The sequence below is a fragment of the Ailuropoda melanoleuca genome, chromosome 6 (genome assembly GCF_002007445.2).
Source record: "Ailuropoda melanoleuca isolate Jingjing chromosome 6, ASM200744v2, whole genome shotgun sequence".
In the NCBI taxonomy this organism is placed as follows: Eukaryota; Metazoa; Chordata; class Mammalia; order Carnivora; family Ursidae; genus Ailuropoda; species Ailuropoda melanoleuca.
In genome coordinates this window covers 109,511,704-109,531,647 of record NC_048223.1, presented here as the reverse complement: position 1 = coordinate 109,531,647, position 19,944 = coordinate 109,511,704, and positions in this window count along the sequence as shown.

Here is a 19,944-nt window from a genome sequence, read left to right as displayed (position 1 = left end):
CCTGTAGGGCTGGTTTCGTGGTTACAAAATTGGTCAATGACTGGTGATTCTAGAAGGTCTTTATTTCTCCATCCATTCTGAATGACAGGATAGAGGATCCTTGGCTGCATGTTTTTCTCTGAAAGAGCTTAGAAATGCCCCCCCCCCCAATGCTTTCTCTCATTCCAGGTGTGTGTAGACAGGTCTGACATAATTCTGATACCTTTGCCNCCTGTGAGGGGGGATGAGGATGGGCACACTGTGAGCCGGTATTTCCAGGCTTTTGTTCTCTGGTGGCTTTCCCTGGCGGTCTGCTCTGCCTCTTCTGAGAGTCAGAGCAGCAGTGGCTGAATCTCAGCCTCTGTCTCAGAACAGAGGGATCGCAGCCCGTTCTCCACTGATTCTGGCCACTTTAACTCTGTTTCTGTTGGTGCTGCTCAACCCTGCAGCATCCCGGGATGTGCGCCCCACACCCACTGTCCCATCCCTCACTTCCAGGGCCGGCGCGTCTCTGTCCTTTGTGTTTCTAACACCGCCAGCCGCCCGGCGTGCTCCCAGAGCTCTGGTCTCAGTCTGGTTCCAGTGAGCATGCCAGAGTTCCGTGAGAAGTCTGGTGGCGCGTGCTCCCGGCTTATGGTCTCAATCTGCTCTCTCATGGGTGCCGGTCCGCGAGTCCGGCCGCTCCCCAGTGCAGGTGGCTATCGCTTCCCCGCGCCTAACGCTGCGGCTCCCTCCCCCTTCCGTTTATCTTCTGATATCTGTGCATGGTTTCATGGCTCCCCGCTTCTTACCTCAATACTCATCGCTGGCGATGTTCATTTGTAGAGATCCAGACGTATCTTCCTGCGTCTCAGGCTGATTCAGTGGATGTTCAGGCTCGTCTGGTACCTATCCAGCTCGACTCAGGGGACCGGCTGTAAAAGGGGTCCCCTACCACTCCGCCATCTTAACTCCCTGTGCTTTTTAAATCTAACGTTGTACTATAAGCGAATTCTGTAAATCAGAATATCTCTGTCCTGTTAGAAAAGTAGGTCATTTCAAAACAAAACTGCAGCGGATATATTTGTGTATATAACTTCTTTTTCCCTTGCATTATTTTTTGATGAATATTCCAAGAAACACGTCCACTGGGTCAAAGAGTGTGAACTCCGTATGTCACCATGCTTTGCTAAAATGTGGTAACAATTTGTACTGCTTCTAGCAGTAGATGTATAAGTAAGTGCTAATTTTATTGCATCTTTATTTATATGGGAGGTATTATCAATGACAAATATTTCTACTATCCTCCTGGGTGAAAAACAGCACCTTAATGTTTTAATGTTCATTTCTGTGATTACTAGTGAAAATAAGATTTTTCTCTTATTTTTTTACTAGTTGGGATTTCCACTGATTTTTTCTGTTCACCACGCAGGGGTGTAAAGTAGATATATATAAACATGGGCTGAGCTTCTCAGGAGGGTTGCAAGTCCAAAATCACTGTACCTATTTGAGCAGACTGGGCAACTTGATGACGTCATGATGTCAGGGCGGGGGATTCAAGAGGTATAGTGAAGTCTTTCAATCTTGAGATTTGTTTTGTTTTGTTATTATTATTCTTGGGAGAAAGGAAATGCAGAAGAAAGCATGCTGTGCCTGTAAGTGCTAAGCTTAAAGTGGCAGAATCAGCAAGGAAAAATTCTTTCTCTTATAGGTTTTGCGTTGATGTTCTTGGTTTTTTTTTTCTTATATATTTTCTTTTCGTGTCCTAGCAAACTAAATTCTAACATTTCTGTAATGGTCACTTTCTGAGGAATGCCTTTTAAGAACCAACAAAGTTTAGCCTGATGTTTTTCTTCCTTCATCTCCAGTCTTGCGATCCTTCCTGTGTATTCTCAAGGCTGCTTTCTCACCAGTGGGTGGCAGCCTGTTGCTTTCAAGAGAGGCGGTTGCAAATGTGTGTAGAGGGCAGGTGGGGGAGGAGAGAGTATGGCTTTTAAGAGAGAACTGGGATTCAGGGGCAGATAAAAAAAGGCTGTTGAATCACCTTGATAGCAAGATCAATTTGGCAGTTTGTTGGAACAACTTTAAACGATGACTGATTTATAAAAACACATGCTGCATAAACCTTAGGGTTACTCATGGGACATTTTTTTTTAAAGATTATTTATTTATTTATTTATTTATTTATTTATTTATTTATCTGACAGAGAGAGAGAGACAGCTAGTGAGAGAGGGAACACAAGCAGGAGAAGTGGGAGAGGAAGAAGCAGGCTCCCAGCGGAGCATGGAGCCCGATGCGGGGCTCGATCCCAGGGACCTGGGATCAGGCCCTGAGCCGAAGACAAATGCTCCACTCCTGGGACATTTTGGGGGGCACCCTACTGAAGAAACTGTTATATATGTATTTTTTTTCTGCTTCCAAACTCTCAGGAAGAGATTTGATTTCATCAGAAAGTACGGGCATCTGACACTCCCCTGTTACATCACCAGGAGTTCATTACCCTGAGTCAGAGGTAAGTAATAACAAGGTAATCTCAAACTCCTCTTGCTAAGAATAAGGTTTGCATAAAGCTTGTGACTATTTCACCCATGTTGTAAATAGTGGGCCTTGGTGAAAAGGGAGGGTTTCTTCTCAGTTGCCAAAGGAAAGGAAGTTTTAATCATTCTATTAAAAGGTTTGGGTGAATCGAGGAAGTGGAATCCCCAGGGCTATAAAGGTCTATACACTGGTTAGTAAAGTTGACCAGTTTGTCTTTGCTTTGCTGGAAGCCATTCTAGAGGGAGGTAAGGAGCCTCTGAACATGGAAAGGGTGACAAATGATGAGGACATAAGCTGAGGTTCTTGATCCCAATTTATCACTGGTCATCTGAGGGACTGGAGGCATCCTGCACGTCTCTCTGGGCACCAGGTTTTTTCAACTACAAAATAAGAGGGTTAGACTGGACAGTCTCCAGGGCCAATCCCTGCTCCAAAATTCTGGGAGGCTTATGGGTGGCTCAGTCAGTTAAGCGTCCGGCTCTTGTTCTCAGTTCAGGTCTTGATCTCAGGGTCATGAGTTCAAGCCCAATGTGGAGCCTACTTAAAATAAAATAAAATTCTGGAAGACTTCTATCTTTCCTGTCTCTAGCTTCTCCAGGCAATCCAATCCTCATTATCTTTAAATATTAATCTTTCCTTAAAATAGGCTCAACGTACATAATGTGTTGTATATTTTCCTTACCTATCTCTCACTGAGAACATCAGTATATCCCTTACCTCTATCTTTTCCATGAGTATTTTGCTGCACAGGAGGGTTCCCCTGGTGAGAAAGTCAGTGACCTCAGAAAGTATCCTCATTGACTTTTTGTGCTTCCTCTAACTGGCTGAGAGAGCCCTCTGGATTGCCTGCTCAGGTTGCTGAAAGCCAATACATTCATCCAACAAGTATTTAGTGAGCACTTACTGAGCTCCAGGTACTCGCCACATGTAGTAGTGCTTCTCAAGGATTATCTGAGAATTTACCTTTTCTTGTCTAAATACGAGTCTGTCTGCATGGGTGGAAGACCTTCAGGTTTTTAGAACTTCTCTAGAGGTGGGAGTTGCAAGTAGGGAATAGACTGTCCTTCCATAGACCCTTCCCCGCAGGTGCCCACCTTGGTTAAGCAGGATGTTGAATCAGAAGGCACCGTACTCTGAAGGTGAATGCAGCTGAATCCTGAGCAAAGGGAGCCTTTTTGTAATCTCCTTAGAAAGCTGTTTACAGAGATATGGAGAGGTACATGGAGGCACATTCAGACACCGTGTGGCAAAGAGACACACACTCAGAGATGCATTTTAGTAACTTGTAGGACTTTTTTGTGTAATATTTTGAAGCACCATTGAGGATTTGTTTCCTCGTCCCAGAAGTGCTTTTGCCTGGGCCGGTTTCCAGGTGGGTATGAGGCATGGACGGTGAAAGTTGTGTAGCCTCAGAGGAGAGAACACATTAGCTTTCAGCAGAAATAGATCCTACGAAGTTTTCCTTCACGTGACCCTGCAGTCCTGGGGAAGTAATAACAATAACAGCAACACAATAACAATGGAACGGTCACTTTGTTTGGGGGTATTTTCATTCTGGAGAATGGAACAAAAGATCCTATAATAATGATGCCTTATAGTCACCAATTTCTCACACACCCATGAACTCAAACCTATCATTTATAGTGAGCTTTACGTGCATAATGTCATTTGGTCTCCAAAGGAACCCAGTGGGATAAGTTCTATATATCCTCATTTTGTAGGTGTGGAAACTCAGGCACAGGGAGGTCAATTGAGTAACTTTCTCTGGGTCGCTCAACTAGTAGATTAAAATTCTTGTCTAACTTGAGTCTGTGCTCTTTACCACCCCAGCACTGCTTCTTTGACTAAGAGAGAGTTGTAATTTTAATGTTCTTATTTTAAAGGTGAGAAGACAGAGAATCAGAGAGGCCAAGAACCTCAGCTAGGGCTCTACAGGGATAAACTGAAGCTTTGAATCTGAGTGTCTGGTTCCTGGTTGAAGCCTACCTTCTCTACAGAGATGGACCTTTGGTTCATTCCTCAAGCTGTAAGTGAACTTGATACTGTGAGATTGTGATTCTCAGGGTAAGGACCCAGAACTACAAATAAACAGCAATGGTCAGGCCACAATTTTCCTCAGAGGCAGGATTTTATTCTAAAAGATGAAGGGGTTGGAGGTATTTTCTACTTCTCTCTACTCCTGTTTGTGTCTCTAGGAACTGGGCATCTGCTCTTTGTACTACCTAGATCATTGGTACCTAAAAACTCTTGAATTTATCCTGGCAGAGTGTCCAGAATGTGTCCTGGTATCCCAGCCCTGGGAAGAAATGACCTGGCTTTGGGAGGATCTATTTTCTAAGCATGCAGCGCTGGAATGACAGTCACTGGATGGGCAGCCATCTTGGTCATAGTGCCTCATTGTGGGATCTGCTCCACTCCTCTCCTTAGCACCTCAGTGTAGACAGAACTTTGGCGCAGGGTGTGCGAATGATGTCTCCCATCAATCAACCATCAATCAGGGCTTTATGGAGCAATTATCATAAGCTTCTTCCTGTGACAGCTTCTGTGGTGGTTACAAAGTAGGTGTTCCTATACTCAGAGGTTTATGATTTAATTGAAGAGATGATTAAACTGATCAACTAATAAGAAACAATCAAACCAGAGGTTAGAGGTTGGTAATGGGGTGACTGAATCTGACCATGCTGAGCATATGTACCACACAGAAATAACTGGTAGGGCTGAGTAGCAACTCCCCTTAAAACAAGACTTATACTATTCCATTCTCCATTCTGTGAAAAATCTTCAAATCTGGCCCTCTTGATTCATTAAGATTACCTGGCTGAATGTTGCCTAGCCTTCTAACTCTCAGCCATGCATAAGCATCAATTATAATTAATTTTATTTTATTATATTATGTTAATCACCATACAGTACATCCCCTGATTCTCATGTAAAGTTTGATGCTTCATTAGTTGCGTATAACACCCAGTGCACCATGCAATACGTGCCCTCCTTACTNTTATTTATTTATTTATTTATTTATTTATTTATCTGACAGAGAGAGAGAGACAGCTAGTGAGAGAGGGAACACAAGCAGGAGAAGTGGGAGAGGAAGAAGCAGGCTCCCAGCGGAGCATGGAGCCCGATGCGGGGCTCGATCCCAGGGACCTGGGATCAGGCCCTGAGCCGAAGACAAATGCTCCACTCCTGGGACATTTTGGGGGGCACCCTACTGAAGAAACTGTTATATATGTATTTTTTTTCTGCTTCCAAACTCTCAGGAAGAGATTTGATTTCATCAGAAAGTACGGGCATCTGACACTCCCCTGTTACATCACCAGGAGTTCATTACCCTGAGTCAGAGGTAAGTAATAACAAGGTAATCTCAAACTCCTCTTGCTAAGAATAAGGTTTGCATAAAGCTCGTGACTATTTCACCCATGTTGTAAATAGTGGGCCTTGGTGAAAAGGGAGGGTTTCTTCTCAGTTGCCAAAGGAAAGGAAGTTTTAATCATTCTATTAAAAGGTTTGGGTGAATCGAGGAAGTGGAATCCCCAGGGCTATAAACGTCTATACACTGGTTAGTAAAGTTGACCAGTTTGTCTTTGCTTTGCTGGAAGCCATTCTAGAGGGAGGTAAGGAGCCTCTGAACATGGAAAGGGTGACAAATGATGAGGACATAAGCTGAGGTTCTTGATCCCAATTTATCACTGGTCATCTGAGGGACTGGAGGCATCCTGCACGTCTCTCTGGGCACCAGGTTTTTTCAACTACAAAATAAGAGGGTTAGACTGGACAGTCTCCAGGGCCAATCCCTGCTCCAAAATTCTGGGAGGCTTATGGGTGGCTCAGTCAGTTAAGCGTCCGGCTCTTGTTCTCAGTTCAGGTCTTGATCTCAGGGTCATGAGTTCAAGCCCAATGTGGAGCCTACTTAAAATAAAATAAAATTCTGGAAGACTTCTATCTTTCCTGTCTCTAGCTTCTCCAGGCAATCCAATCCTCATTATCTTTAAATATTAATCTTTCCTTAAAATAGGCTCAACATACATAATGTGTTGTATATTTTCCTTACCTATCTCTCACTGAGAACATCAGTATATCCCTTACCTCTATCTTTTCCATGAGTATTTTGCTGCACAGGAGGGTTCCCCTGGTGAGAAAGTCAGTGACCTCAGAAAGTATCCTCATTGACTTTTTGTGCTTCCTCTAACTGGCTGAGAGAGCCCTCTGGATTGCCTGCTCAGGTTGCTGAAAGCCAATACATTCATCCAACAAGTATTTAGTGAGCACTTACTGAGCTCCAGGTACTCGCCACATGTAGTAGTGCTTCTCAAGGATTATCTGAGAATTTACCTTTTCTTGTCTAAATACGAGTCTGTCTGCATGGGTGGAAGACCTTCAGGTTTTTAGAACTTCTCTAGAGGTGGGAGTTGCAAGTAGGGAATAGACTGTCCTTCCATAGACCCTTCCCCGCAGGTGCCCACCTTGGTTAAGCAGGATGTTGAATCAGAAGGCACCGTACTCTGAAGGTGAATGCAGCTGAATCCTGAGCAAAGGGAGCCTTTTTGTAATCTCCTTAGAAAGCTGTTTACAGAGATATGGAGAGGTACATGGAGGCACATTCAGACACCGTGTGGCAAAGAGACACACACTCAGAGATGCATTTTAGTAACTTGTAGGACTTTTTTGTGTAATATTTTGAAGCACCATTGAGGATTTGTTTCCTCGTCCCAGAAGTGCTTTTGCCTGGGCCGGTTTCCAGGTGGGTATGAGGCATGGACGGTGAAAGTTGTGTAGCCTCAGAGGAGAGAACACATTAGCTTTCAGCAGAAATAGATCCTACGAAGTTTTCCTTCACATGACCCTGCAGTCCTGGGGAAGTAATAACAATAACAGCAACACAATAACAATGGAACGGTCACTTTGTTTGGGGGTATTTTCATTCTGGAGAATGGAACAAAAGATCCTATAATAATGATGCCTTATAGTCACCAATTTCTCACACACCCATGAACTCAAACCTATCATTTATAGTGAGCTTTACGTGCATAATGTCATTTGGTCTCCAAAGGAACCCAGTGGGATAAGTTCTATATATCCTCATTTTGTAGGTGTGGAAACTCAGGCACAGGGAGGTCAATTGAGTAACTTTCTCTGGGTCGCTCAACTAGTAGATTAAAATTCTTGTCTAACTTGAGTCTGTGCTCTTTACCACCCCAGCACTGCTTCTTTGACTAAGAGAGAGTTGTAATTTTAATGTTCTTATTTTAAAGGTGAGAAGACAGAGAATCAGAGAGGCCAAGAACCTCAGCTAGGGCTCTACAGGGATAAACTGAAGCTTTGAATCTGAGTGTCTGGTTCCTGGTTGAAGCCTACCTTCTCTACAGAGATGGACCTTTGGTTCATTCCTCAAGCTGTAAGTGAACTTGATACTGTGAGATTGTGATTCTCAGGGTAAGGACCCAGAACTACAAATAAACAGCAATGGTCAGGCCACAATTTTCCTCAGAGGCAGGATTTTATTCTAAAAGATGAAGGGGTTGGAGGTATTTTCTACTTCTCTCTACTCCTGTTTGTGTCTCTAGGAACTGGGCATCTGCTCTTTGTACTACCTAGATCATTGGTACCTAAAAACTCTTGAATTTATCCTGGCAGAGTGTCCAGAATGTGTCCTGGTATCCCAGCCCTGGGAAGAAATGACCTGGCTTTGGGAGGATCTATTTTCTAAGCATGCAGCGCTGGAATGACAGTCACTGGATGGGCAGCCATCTTGGTCATAGTGCCTCATTGTGGGATCTGCTCCACTCCTCTCCGTAGCACCTCAGTGTAGACAGAACTTTGGCGCAGGGTGTGCGAATGATGTCTCCCATCAATCAACCATCAATCAGGGCTTTATGGAGCAATTATCATAAGCTTCTTCCTGTGACAGCTTCTGTGGTGGTTACAAAGTAGGTGTTCCTATACTCAGAGGTTTATGATTTAATTGAAGAGATGATTAAACTGATCAACTAATAAGAAACAATCAAACCAGAGGTTAGAGGTTGGTAATGGGGTGACTGAATCTGACCATGCTGAGCATATGTACCACACAGAAATAACTGGTAGGGCTGAGTAGCAACTCCCCTTAAAACAAGACTTATACTATTCCATTCTCCATTCTGTGAAAAATCTTCAAATCTGGCCCTCTTGATTCATTAAGATTACCTGGCTGAATGTTGCCTAGCCTTCTAACTCTCAGCCATGCAAGCATCAATTAATAACAAAGCTCAGTGATAAATGTCTTAGGAAGTTGAGGAGGGAAAGTCATTGAGGGCTGGAGTAGTCAAGGAAAGCTTCATGAAGGAAGGGGTAACTAAACTGAACTATAAAAAAGTCAGGATTGAGGTAAAGGGGGATGCAATGTTGGAATGTGCTTGTGTGTAGGGAGCATAAAAAAAATAGAACAAAAGGTAATAGAAAGTTTAAATTCTGAATGATTAAGGGCCTGAATGTGAAAAGCAAAATTTTTAAACATTTAGAAGAAAATAGAGAAATTATTCATTTTATTAGAACGGGGAAGAATTTATTTTAATGATCTAAAAAGCTCAAACCATAAAGGAAAATATTAAGAAGTTAGACTTCACTAAATTAAAAAAAACCTGTCCATCTAAAAATGCAGAAAACAAAGTCAAAAGGTGAAGACAAGGAGAGTATTTGCAATGAATAAAATAGAGGATAAATATCTAGAGTTTATTAAATAAAAACTCGCACAGCTCAACAAGAAAAAGATAACTCCATGGAAATGTGTATAATATATATAAACTTTTCATTGTCAGAAAGGAAACACAATGGCCAATAAAAAATGATAAGATGCCGAGCCTCAAGAATTTTGTTTGGGAAATGCAAAGTAAAACAATTATGATGTATTATTTCATAAATATCATACTGGCACAAATTTTAAAATGTGACAATTCCAAGGGGTTGGTAAGGATGTTGAAAATTAGTACTTTTCACATACTACTTATGGGAAAGGGACTTGGTACAAAACCTGAGGAGAAGATATCTTGTATTAAGTTCTTGTTAAAATGTCTAACAGCATGAAGGACTAAGGAGGGAATAAAAGGATATTGTTCTAAGGTTCTTATGTCATACATGAAAGGCTATAGTATTTGAAGACAACTGTGATACGTTAGAGATGCATATTTTAACCACAGAGCAACCACTGACAAAATGAAACAAGGATGTATAATTAAGGAGCCAAAGTGGAGCTAGGACAGAATATAATAATATTCTATTAATCCAAAAGAAGGCAGGAAAAAAGAGACAAAGAAAAGATGCAATGTATAGAAAATAAAGAATAAAGATAGTAGGTTTACACATAATAATGTTGATAACTAAATGATCTAAATACACAATTAAAAGTGGAGATTGTAAAACTGGCTTTAAAACAAAAATCTAGTTATATTGAATTTATAGGAAACACTTAAAAAGACAAAGATAGATTTAATGAAAAGGACTGAAAATATATTAAAAACATCTAATACAATGAGTAATCTTGAGAAAGCTAGAGTCATTGCCTAATATCAGAAAAAAATCATCTTCCCACCAAGGAAGATTTCCAGGGACAAAGAGGAAAAATTCATAAAGACAAAAGGGTTAATTCATGAACAAAACATAACAAAGCTAAACCTGTATGCCTAATAACATAGATTGAAAATACATAAGGCAAAGTTTGGCATTAATTAAAGGAGAAGTAGATAAACCTAGAATTATGATTGGAGATTTCAAAATATTAATCTAAAATTTGGTTTAGTAATTGCTACAGGAAAATAGTAATAATATAAAAGACTGAACAGCACTATTAACCAGCCCAAACTAATTGATGTTTATAGAGTACAGTGCTCTATAAGAATAGAAAACAATCTTTTCAAGTGCAAATGGAACACTTAAGATGACCACATGCTGAGCCATAAAACAATTTTTGGTAAATTATGAAGATTGAAGTCATACCACAATGTTCTGTGACCACAACAGAAGTAAATTAGGAACAAATAACAGGAAGATGTCTTGGAAATTCCTGAAACTTTGAATTAAGTAACACACTTCTAAATTATTAATGGATCTAGGAAAAAATTGCCAGGGAAAATAGTTTTAGCTGAATGAAAATGAAACAAAACTTCAAAATTTGTGGTATGCAGCTAAAACAGTGATTGTGGGGAATATATATATGTTCATATATGCATAGATTGGAAATTTATAAGAATTCTATTGCAATTTTAACTCTCAGGCCCAGGGGATGAGATTACAGGACAATTACAGTGTATGTCTTGAAACTTCCAATGTTTTTCACATCTCCAGAAAGACTGCATTACCTTAATATTCAGAGAAAAATGGTATTATTTAAAAACTAAAATTCATGAATAGTTTGTACCTTTCACAGTCTCAAACAGCTGGCTAGGGAATGGATCATTTCAGATTTCTGTGTCTCCGAAAATCCTTACCTTTATCACTATGCTGTGCTAGTTCTTTGTAATAATCATTAGGGAAACACCTGTCCTTACTTAAGCACACCCATAGTACAAAAGTTCTTTTTATCTTCAATCACTCAAATTTATTTCTCTTCCACTGATGAGGAGGGCAAGTGAAGGGAGCCTGAAAATAGTACTCTCCTGTCCTAGAACTAACATTCACGTTCCACATCTTTTGGGTATTTGTGAACATTTTAGTACTTTTGGGTGTGTGAGTTGCAAGTGATGCTTATCAATAAAATGCATTCAACTTAACACACCTGCATTAGAAGAGTTCCGAGTGTGGATATATTCTCTACATGAATGCCATTGAATCTTTCAGCAGAGATCAAGTTGCTGTGATGGCAGAGCCCAAGAGAAAAGATCAACCAAGTCCATTTGAAGTCCTTGGAGCTGTCCTAGTCCTCCCCCACCCCATTCCTCTGACCTGCTTATACAAATATTTCTTAGATTTAGGAATATACCCTGGTATCATTTCCTATTTGCTTAAGTTAGTTTTGTTACTTACAGATCAAAAGAACCTAATAGCCACAATCAAGCTCACCCATATTGGGGGTTGGAATACAGATTGTTCGAACTCCAGGAAGGACAACTGTTTATATTCACTACCAAATGGTGGAGATGATTGCTGCCCAATAAGAAATTATAATCTGTAGATGTTTGTTTTGAAGAATAAAAGAAACATTTCTGTAAATTTTCCCTTGTTCATGTTTGATAGATTTAAATGTTTTTTTTTCTAGATCACATTTATCTTATTTTTAATGGAAAAAAGACATGTTTTATTCACTTAGAACTTTCCTTCCCTCCTCCACTTTTCAATTGCACATTTCCTGGTTCAAAAATCGTTCTAGAGTTTTCTTGACAAGATTTCCAGTTTTCAGAGATTTTTTAAATAAGATTGAAGTATGGATAAGAGACAAGAAGGGGAATGTGTGCGTTCCTCACTGTTCCTTCACAAGGAATGGAGCTGGCTCTCAACTCAATTAGTTTTACAGTATTGAGGGATTCTACAGAAGTTACTGACAACAGTGGGGTTTTCTACATTCCAGAAGATCATGTTACTCTTGAAATTCAAAGCACCAATCCCAGTTCCCCTGAGAACATCTGCTATTCGTTGCTAGCTCTGTCAGGTGCTTATTTCAGCTCCTATTCTTTTGTGAAAGCATCTGCATAGCTCCCTTTTTGAAGCTGTTTATTCTGAAATGATATGCTGGAAGCATAGGACAAATAGGGTGGGTTTGCTGAAAGCTGCAAGTTAATTTGATGTTTTTTCTGCTCTTGAATGAACTTTCTGATGCCTTCACCTTGTCACAGTCTGAAGCATATCAATTCATTACATTTGGGAAAAATACATATTAATGTGTTCAGTAAGTAACTTGGGAAGAAATGCGTTTATCTTATTTTACCAAAGCTGATGGGCATGCATTTCCTAATCTGAATAATTTATTTAGAGGAGGGTGATTATGATCATACAGCTTGGATTGCATCTATCTCAGGTACTTTTGCAGTGCTTCCTGGAGAAGTGATTATTTTTAATGCATCCACACCCTTTGCCTTGTTCAATTAGTAGCTCCTTGAATTATTGATTTTATGGTTTAATTTGCAGTGGTGTCATTGGGCCAGCTTTACGGGCATGCACCTGTGCAGTTACTTAGAAAGGCTTTACACTTGGTTTAATACTCTGCAGTTGCTATCTTAAATTCTGGACACGTTTTGAAAAAGGAGCTCTGAATTTCCCATTTTGTATTGGGTCGCACAGATAATGTAGCCTGTCCTCAGTGTCATTGAGCTGTAGGGATATTGGACAGGGCTAGTCAGAGTGAAATAATGAAATGAGCACAGTGTTTAGTCACTGGTTAGCTGTGTGACCTGCAATAAGTTTGGCTTTTGGTTTTCTCAGTAGGAAATAAATAAATAAAGTAACTACCCCTACTTACTCCCTAATTCTTATGATGCTTAAAATGAAATGGTACTTGTGAAGATACAATGCAAGCTCTTATGATTAATACGTGTGTGTGTGTATACATACATATATAGCCAAGTTATGACTTTGGAATAAGTTGATTAGCATTAAAGTATTTGTGGCTGGGAAAAATCTGTTGTAGAGGGGGTTGTTTCATTCCATCTTTCCTGCTAGAAATTATCATTTACTGAACTTTCTTAATACCTATCTTTTTTCCATATTATATATTGTGTGTATGGGCAATATAATGACTATTGTTTTAGTTCAGCTCTCCTCCTTGCCTGTACAGTAGATCGCCTGACATCCTAGAGAAAAAGGTATCAAAGGCTAGATCTCAACTGAATAAGAATCTGAAAAGGAACCCAGGATTTCACATTTATTTTATTTTGCTTCGTTTTGTTTTTAGTGGAAGGAGCATGAGATTTGGTATTGGATAGACTTGGTTCTGCCTATTTTGCTAACTGTGAAAATGGGGAAAAGATAAGAGAGAACTTACAGAATCATTGCAAGGCTGCAAAATCACCATTGTAACGTGCTCAGTCCTGTAGGACCTCAATAGGTGGAGATTATCATTATTAATTTTTCATTTTTTTGTGTGCTCTTGTTTTGTGAGTGGGGTGTGTGTGTGTGTGTGTGTGTGTCCACAACTGGATTGTAAAGTCTTTGAAGTCATAAACTGCCATTTCACTTCTTTTTAATTCCCTATAGCTTCCAGTACAGTGTAGAACATTTAACAAATGGGTTCATAAAAACTATTTTTTGATTGATTTTTTTTGACAGATAAAATTAAAAATCAACTCAGCTCTGTCAAATGCATTTAAAAACACCAAAATTGCATTCTGGCAGACTCACCAAAGATTTCAATAAGATGCCAAGAGCATTTGCTCATCTGTGTCTAGGTGACGAAGACATTTTTAAAATAATCAGTCTGCGGAACCCGTTTGTTTAGAAATTCCATTTGGAGGACTGCTATGTTCGGTCTGAGTCATTCCGTGCTCTACAGGACTGCAACAAGAAAGCTGTGCATGAGTTTTGAGGACAGTGCCTGGGTATAATTTTTGAAAGGACAAAGGCAGGTGCCATGTTTTATAAACTGGAGGTACTGGAGTAGGAGTGTGGTAGAAAGTATTGCTCAGGAGAGAACAGGACTGGGGTACAGCTGAGAAGCCAGAAGTCATTCAACAGTATCAGAATAACAAGGAATGTGACTGGAAAGTGAAGGTATCTAACAGTCAATACTGAATCTTACCTTTCTGGAAATCCCAGTAAGAGTGGTTTGGTCTTAGTTAAGCGTTCACCGGTTTAGAGCAGAAGACTAAGAGGTAAGGATGAAAATACACAAGTCTTTTCTGCTCTAAGTCTAGATTTATCTTAGAAATGAAGCAAAACTGAATCTATAGGTGGCAGTTTTAAATGGGCTGTAACTGGCAGAACCAGTCTTATAACAAATGTTCCTCTGATTCTTGGCTTTTCTTTTTTCTTTCTTTTTCTTTCTTTCTTCTTTCTTTCTTTCTTTCTTTTTCTCTTTCTTTCTTTCTTTCTTTCTTTTCTTCTTCTTTCTTTCTTTTTTAGATTTTATTTATTTATTTGACAGAGAGAGAGAAAGCCAGTGAGAGAGGGAACACAAGCAGGGGGAGTGGGAGAGGAAGAATCAGGCTCCCAGCTGAGCAGGGAGCCCTATGTGGGGCTCAATCCCAGAACCCTGGGATCAGGCTCTGAGCCGAAGGCAGATGCTTAACGACTGAGCCACCCAGGCACCGCATTTGGCTTTTCTTTTTAAACAGGGAATATTGAAAGCTTTTGCTTGTTTGTTTGGCTTTATTTTGTTCTGCATCTGAACTTATCTTTATGATTTCCCAAATTCGCAGTTTTTCCATATTTGGTTACAAGATTTGGGAGAAATGGTTTCAAGGGAAGAAAAAAGAAAAATGGTGGATTTAATATACTTAGATGACTACCGTCTTATATTGAGATAAAATAATAAAAATTAATAATTTTAGCACTTATTAAATTCTTCAATATGACAGGCACTGGGCTAAAGGCTGCAAATCAATTATTATAATTAATCATTTTGCAAGTCTATGAGGTTTTGGTATAGAAATTCCTATTTACACAAGAAACTAAGGCCCAGAGAGGTTAAATAATTTTCGTTACTGTGTATAAGGCATCACTAATCAATTTATATTGTTTTGTTTTTGTTTTTTACATAAATGAATTCATCAGTGAAGCCGTTTGGGCTTGGATTTTCTTAGTGGAAAACTTTTTTACCTATGAATCAAATTCTTTAATAGTTCCAGGTCTATTAATATTTGCTACTTTGTTTTGTGTTTGTTTTTGTAATTTGTGTAGTTCAAGGAATTTTCCATTTCATCTAAATTGTCAAATTAGTAAGAAAAAGTTGTTCATATTATCTGTAGGATCTGTAGTGATGTTCCCCTTTCACACTGATAACTTGTTTCTTCCCTCTCTTCCCTCTTTTTTTTTTTTAATCAATCTACTTAGAAATTTATCAGCTTTATTGATCTTTTCAAAGAACCAGCTTTTGGATTCATTGATTTTCTGTTTTTCATTTTATTGTTTTTCACTCTTTATTGCCTTCTCTTTACTTTTGAATTAATTTGCCCCTCTTCTTCTTAGCTTCTTAAGGCGAGATATTAAACATTGACTTTAGAGGTTTCTTCTTTTCTAATATAAATGTTACAACTGTAAATTTATTTCTAACCATGGCATGAGTTACCTCCCACAAATTTTGATACTTGGGTTTTCATTATCATTTCATTCAAAATATTTTCTAATTTCTTTGTGGTTTCTTCTTTGACCCATGGGTAGTTTGGAAGTTCTATTTGTTATTTGTAGCTTTGTTGTGATTGGAGAACATCCTTCTTTCATACTTTTTTGGGATTTAAATTTACAAATAACTACTAACAAGTCCTGTTTCACCCAGGACACTTCATGTTTATGTTTTCTTGGCATTCCATCCATTTAGCATACTTTTCCTCTTGCAAAAGTATTCCCATGTGGAGATAAAATATAAGGCCATACTATATATGACCTGCAAACTGTACATTATCCCCCGTAATTCCAAAAAGTCCAAAGCAAACATGATCCTTCAGTCCTTCCAGAAACCGATTTGACTAAAAAGGGAAAGTCATCAAAACTTTGCAAATCTTGGTTTCTTTATTTGAAAACAGGATAATAATTACTCCTGCTTTGTGATATTTTCTGAGGAATAGAGAAGAAAGTGCCTCTCTCTATCTATATATATGAGTATAATAATTTCTTAGAAAAATTTTGTCAGTATCATAAATATTTGGGTGATTTTTCTGCTCCAGAAACTCTGCCCACACTTGTCTATATTACCTTGTTTATTCTTCCTAAGTCTAATTACCTCCATTTTATAGATGAGGAAACTGAATATTCATGGAAATTGTACTTGTTCAAGGCTATATACCGAGTAAATAACAGAAATTAATTACATGGTCTGTCTCATTTCAAAACTTATCTTGTTCATTTTTGGTTGCTGACTTTGCATTTTTATATCTTTATATCTTTAGTATGTGACATAGCACTTGAGAAGATAGGTGTCAAATACATACTGGCTGAAAGCTAGTTGCCTGAGGATATCTGTGGACCCAGGAGTCTTTAAATTTCCAATGATAAACTTCTCTTTTTCTCCATTACTTTCCAAAAGGCCCCACAGACATTTGGCTGATGTTAAGGATAGCCTGCTCTTCCCTGTAATATTTGCTAATTAGCTCAAAGGGCTTATGAAACCTCCTTGGACAGTCATTTCAGTATTTGTTCATTCTAAATGCTTTGGGGAACTTCCTTATTTCTGGTCTGAATTTCCTTACCTTTTCCTGGTTTTTATTTTAGCATTTGCTTCTCTCTACATCATGTTGGTTTCATGGGAATATACTTTATTTCAGAACTTTATTTTCAGAACTATTTAGTTCTTCCCTATCCTACCTTCTTAAGATTGGCAGCATTGGAACCTCTGATGAGTAGTTTTGGGTGATAGCAGGAACTAAGGTTTACGTAGAAGAGAAACTTATATTTGCCTCTAGAGGGCTGGCTGAAACATACCAGCATGAGGCAGTGTCCCCAACTGCTGCCAGATCATTGGAACAGTATACTCGCCTACACAGTTGGCTCTCTCATTCATACATAGGGCTTGCCATTGCTCTCCATCCTGAAGTTTGTCACAGGAGGGAAATAATAACAGAGAACAGAAAGAAATCGAGGTTACTAAGCATCCGCCCCCCAACACACTTTTATTTTAAAAGATACACTCTCTTTTAACTTGCATGAATATGGAGATTTCACCCTAAATCTACCCTCACCCCATTAACCTATTCTCATTCTCCCTGCGTTTCCCCATCAGAACATTTTCTGCATGGTCTTTTACTGACTCTTTTCTCATTCTTGTCTATAGGTGAATAAGGATGGGAATATTTATGCTGATAAGACAATGACTTTATGAATATGATTTGTCACCAAGGGCTTCATAACATTTCATTATGACTGTGGAGATTCACTGACTATTGTCTGAGTCTTTGCTGTGGTTTCTGCTCATAAAATAAAAATCATGCTATTATCATCCGAATAAAATGATACATATGTAATGATCTTGAAAGGCCTTGAAGGTGAACAGCCTTTGAAGAAAGGTAAAAATGCAATTTGATTTACAGGTTTGTGCTGCTTTTCCAAAGTTTGTGTTCTGCCTTGCTTACCTGTTTTTGCTAACCAAAAGAAATCTGAAAAGGATTTTTGCTTTTACAAAAAAAAGAAAGAAAGAAAGAAAGAAAGAAGAAAGAAAGAAAGAAGAAAGAAAGAAAGAAGAAAGAAAGGAAGAAAGGAAGAAAGAAAGAAAGAAAGAAGAAAGAAAGAAAGAAAGAAAGAAAGAAAGAAAGAAAGAAAGAAAGAAAGAAAGAAAAAAGGATGAAAGCAAATATAGCATTCAGGGATTATTTTGCAGTAAACCTGAGCAGAGACTGCACCATGAGCAGCAAGAGTGACCCCACCAAACTCCTTCTCCAGGAACTGCACTCAGCATCTCAGCATCAAGCTGCTGGAGCTCTAGAGTGTGTAGCTTCTGTGCTTCATCTCGATTTATTTTGTGATTCCATTAGCGAGATGTGTTCTAAGGTTATCAGAAAAGCCTACGAGAAGTTATTTTTTTGGGTTTGGGAGCACTCAAAAAATTTCCATATAAACTAATGGTAATTGCTTCTTCTCTTTACGCTCTTTTGAAAGGCTTAAGAAAGTTTTCTTAGGGAGCTCTACTTTTAGATAATGGGGGAAACCTGTAATATGGAATATTAAGTATATCATTGCCAAATATGGAAAAAGGAAATTATTTTAGTTAACGATAAACTTTGAAGACAGCTTGTTTAAAAAGGCAGGTCACATATTGTACTGCAAGCTCCTGCTAACAAGGTTAGAGTTAATAGATTATTGATCCATTTAATGTTTAGTAGCAAGCTAATTTTTTTCATCAGCTATGTGATTGGGCATTTGTCTGTTTTAGAGGCCAATTCAATAAACATCTTTCATTTGATATTACTTTCTAATGTCTGGTAGCATATGCCTTGGATGCACTAACCCCTGTTTATTGCTACAGTCACCCTGGGGCATTGGTATTCCTACCGTTGTGAGCACTCTCTTTCATGAGGTTTACTTTTCTTTGTCCCTCAGGAGACTGGTAAATCCTTTCTAGTGTAGAAAGGCTTGGGCTGCAGGCACTGAGATAAGGGTAGAATCTGATTGTATCAGACTCTGCTAACACCTGCTCCACTTGACTGAGGTTCTTATTCTGTGGGATTTTATTCAATATTGTGATGAGGAGCTTGAAATAACACATGCTAGTTATCTCTGTGGTGTCCAAGAAGTTCTAATCTTTGAATAATAACAAAAGGAAAATTGTGATAGTATTTAAGTCCTGCAGTCCCTGTGTTTTGAAGAAGATACTAGATTTGAGAAAGAACAGACGTCCAATTCCAAATTACATGTGGGGTGTGTGTGTGTGTGTGTGTGTGTGTGTGTGTGTGTATTTAATTTTCCAAGCTTTAGTGAAATTGGAGCCATGTGATTTTTTTTTTCTGATTTATATAACAAGGGAATGAAAAAGCTCTTTACCAAATGTGATAAAGATGTGTAGTCTGCCTCACCTCCCATGGAGATGCAGCCTGCATTTGTGAGGCAGGAAAGAGTAGAGTTTGAGAGTATAGACCCTGCAGCCAGGTGGCCGGGGTTCAAATCCCACCTCTACCATGAGTAGCTCTGACGCCTTGGAAAAGGCACCAGATAAGAGCACAGAGACGAAAATATGGGTCATAACACTTTCATGGAATTTTTAGAGAATTAAATNAGGCACCAGATAAGAGCACAGAGACGAAAATATGGGTCATAACACTTTCATGGAATTTTTAGAGGTAAGATATGTAAAATGATAAAAGCAATGCCTGGATAAATACCTTAGGAAAATGCCTGGCTTTGCTTCTGAGGATTCCCTTCATTCTTTCCAGCCCAATATTTACTTTTAAAAAAAATTAATAAACTTTATTTTTTAGAGCAAATTTAGTTTCAAAGCCAAATTGAATAGAAATTATAGGGAGTTTCATATATTTTCTGTCTCTGCACGTGCACAACCTCCCCCATTGACATCCAGCACCCCAGTGACACATTTGTTACAATCGGTGAATTTACATTGACACGTTATTAGCCCCCAAAGACATTTACTTCTTTTACATGTATCCTCTTTGGTTTCAATGATTTTTATCTTTTTCTTGTTCTGAATGTAGGGGCCAAGGGAAGGCTGCCCTCAAAAGTGCCATTTTGGCAAGTTGATTATTTTAAATAAAAGTTACTTAAACAACTAGTACAAGGGCACTCAGATACTCCTTTGTGTCCCTAAAAGCAAGAAACAAATTTTCTATATGAAAAATACCTTCCTTGCACTAAGAAGTAAAAAGACATCCTTATCACCTTATCCCTGT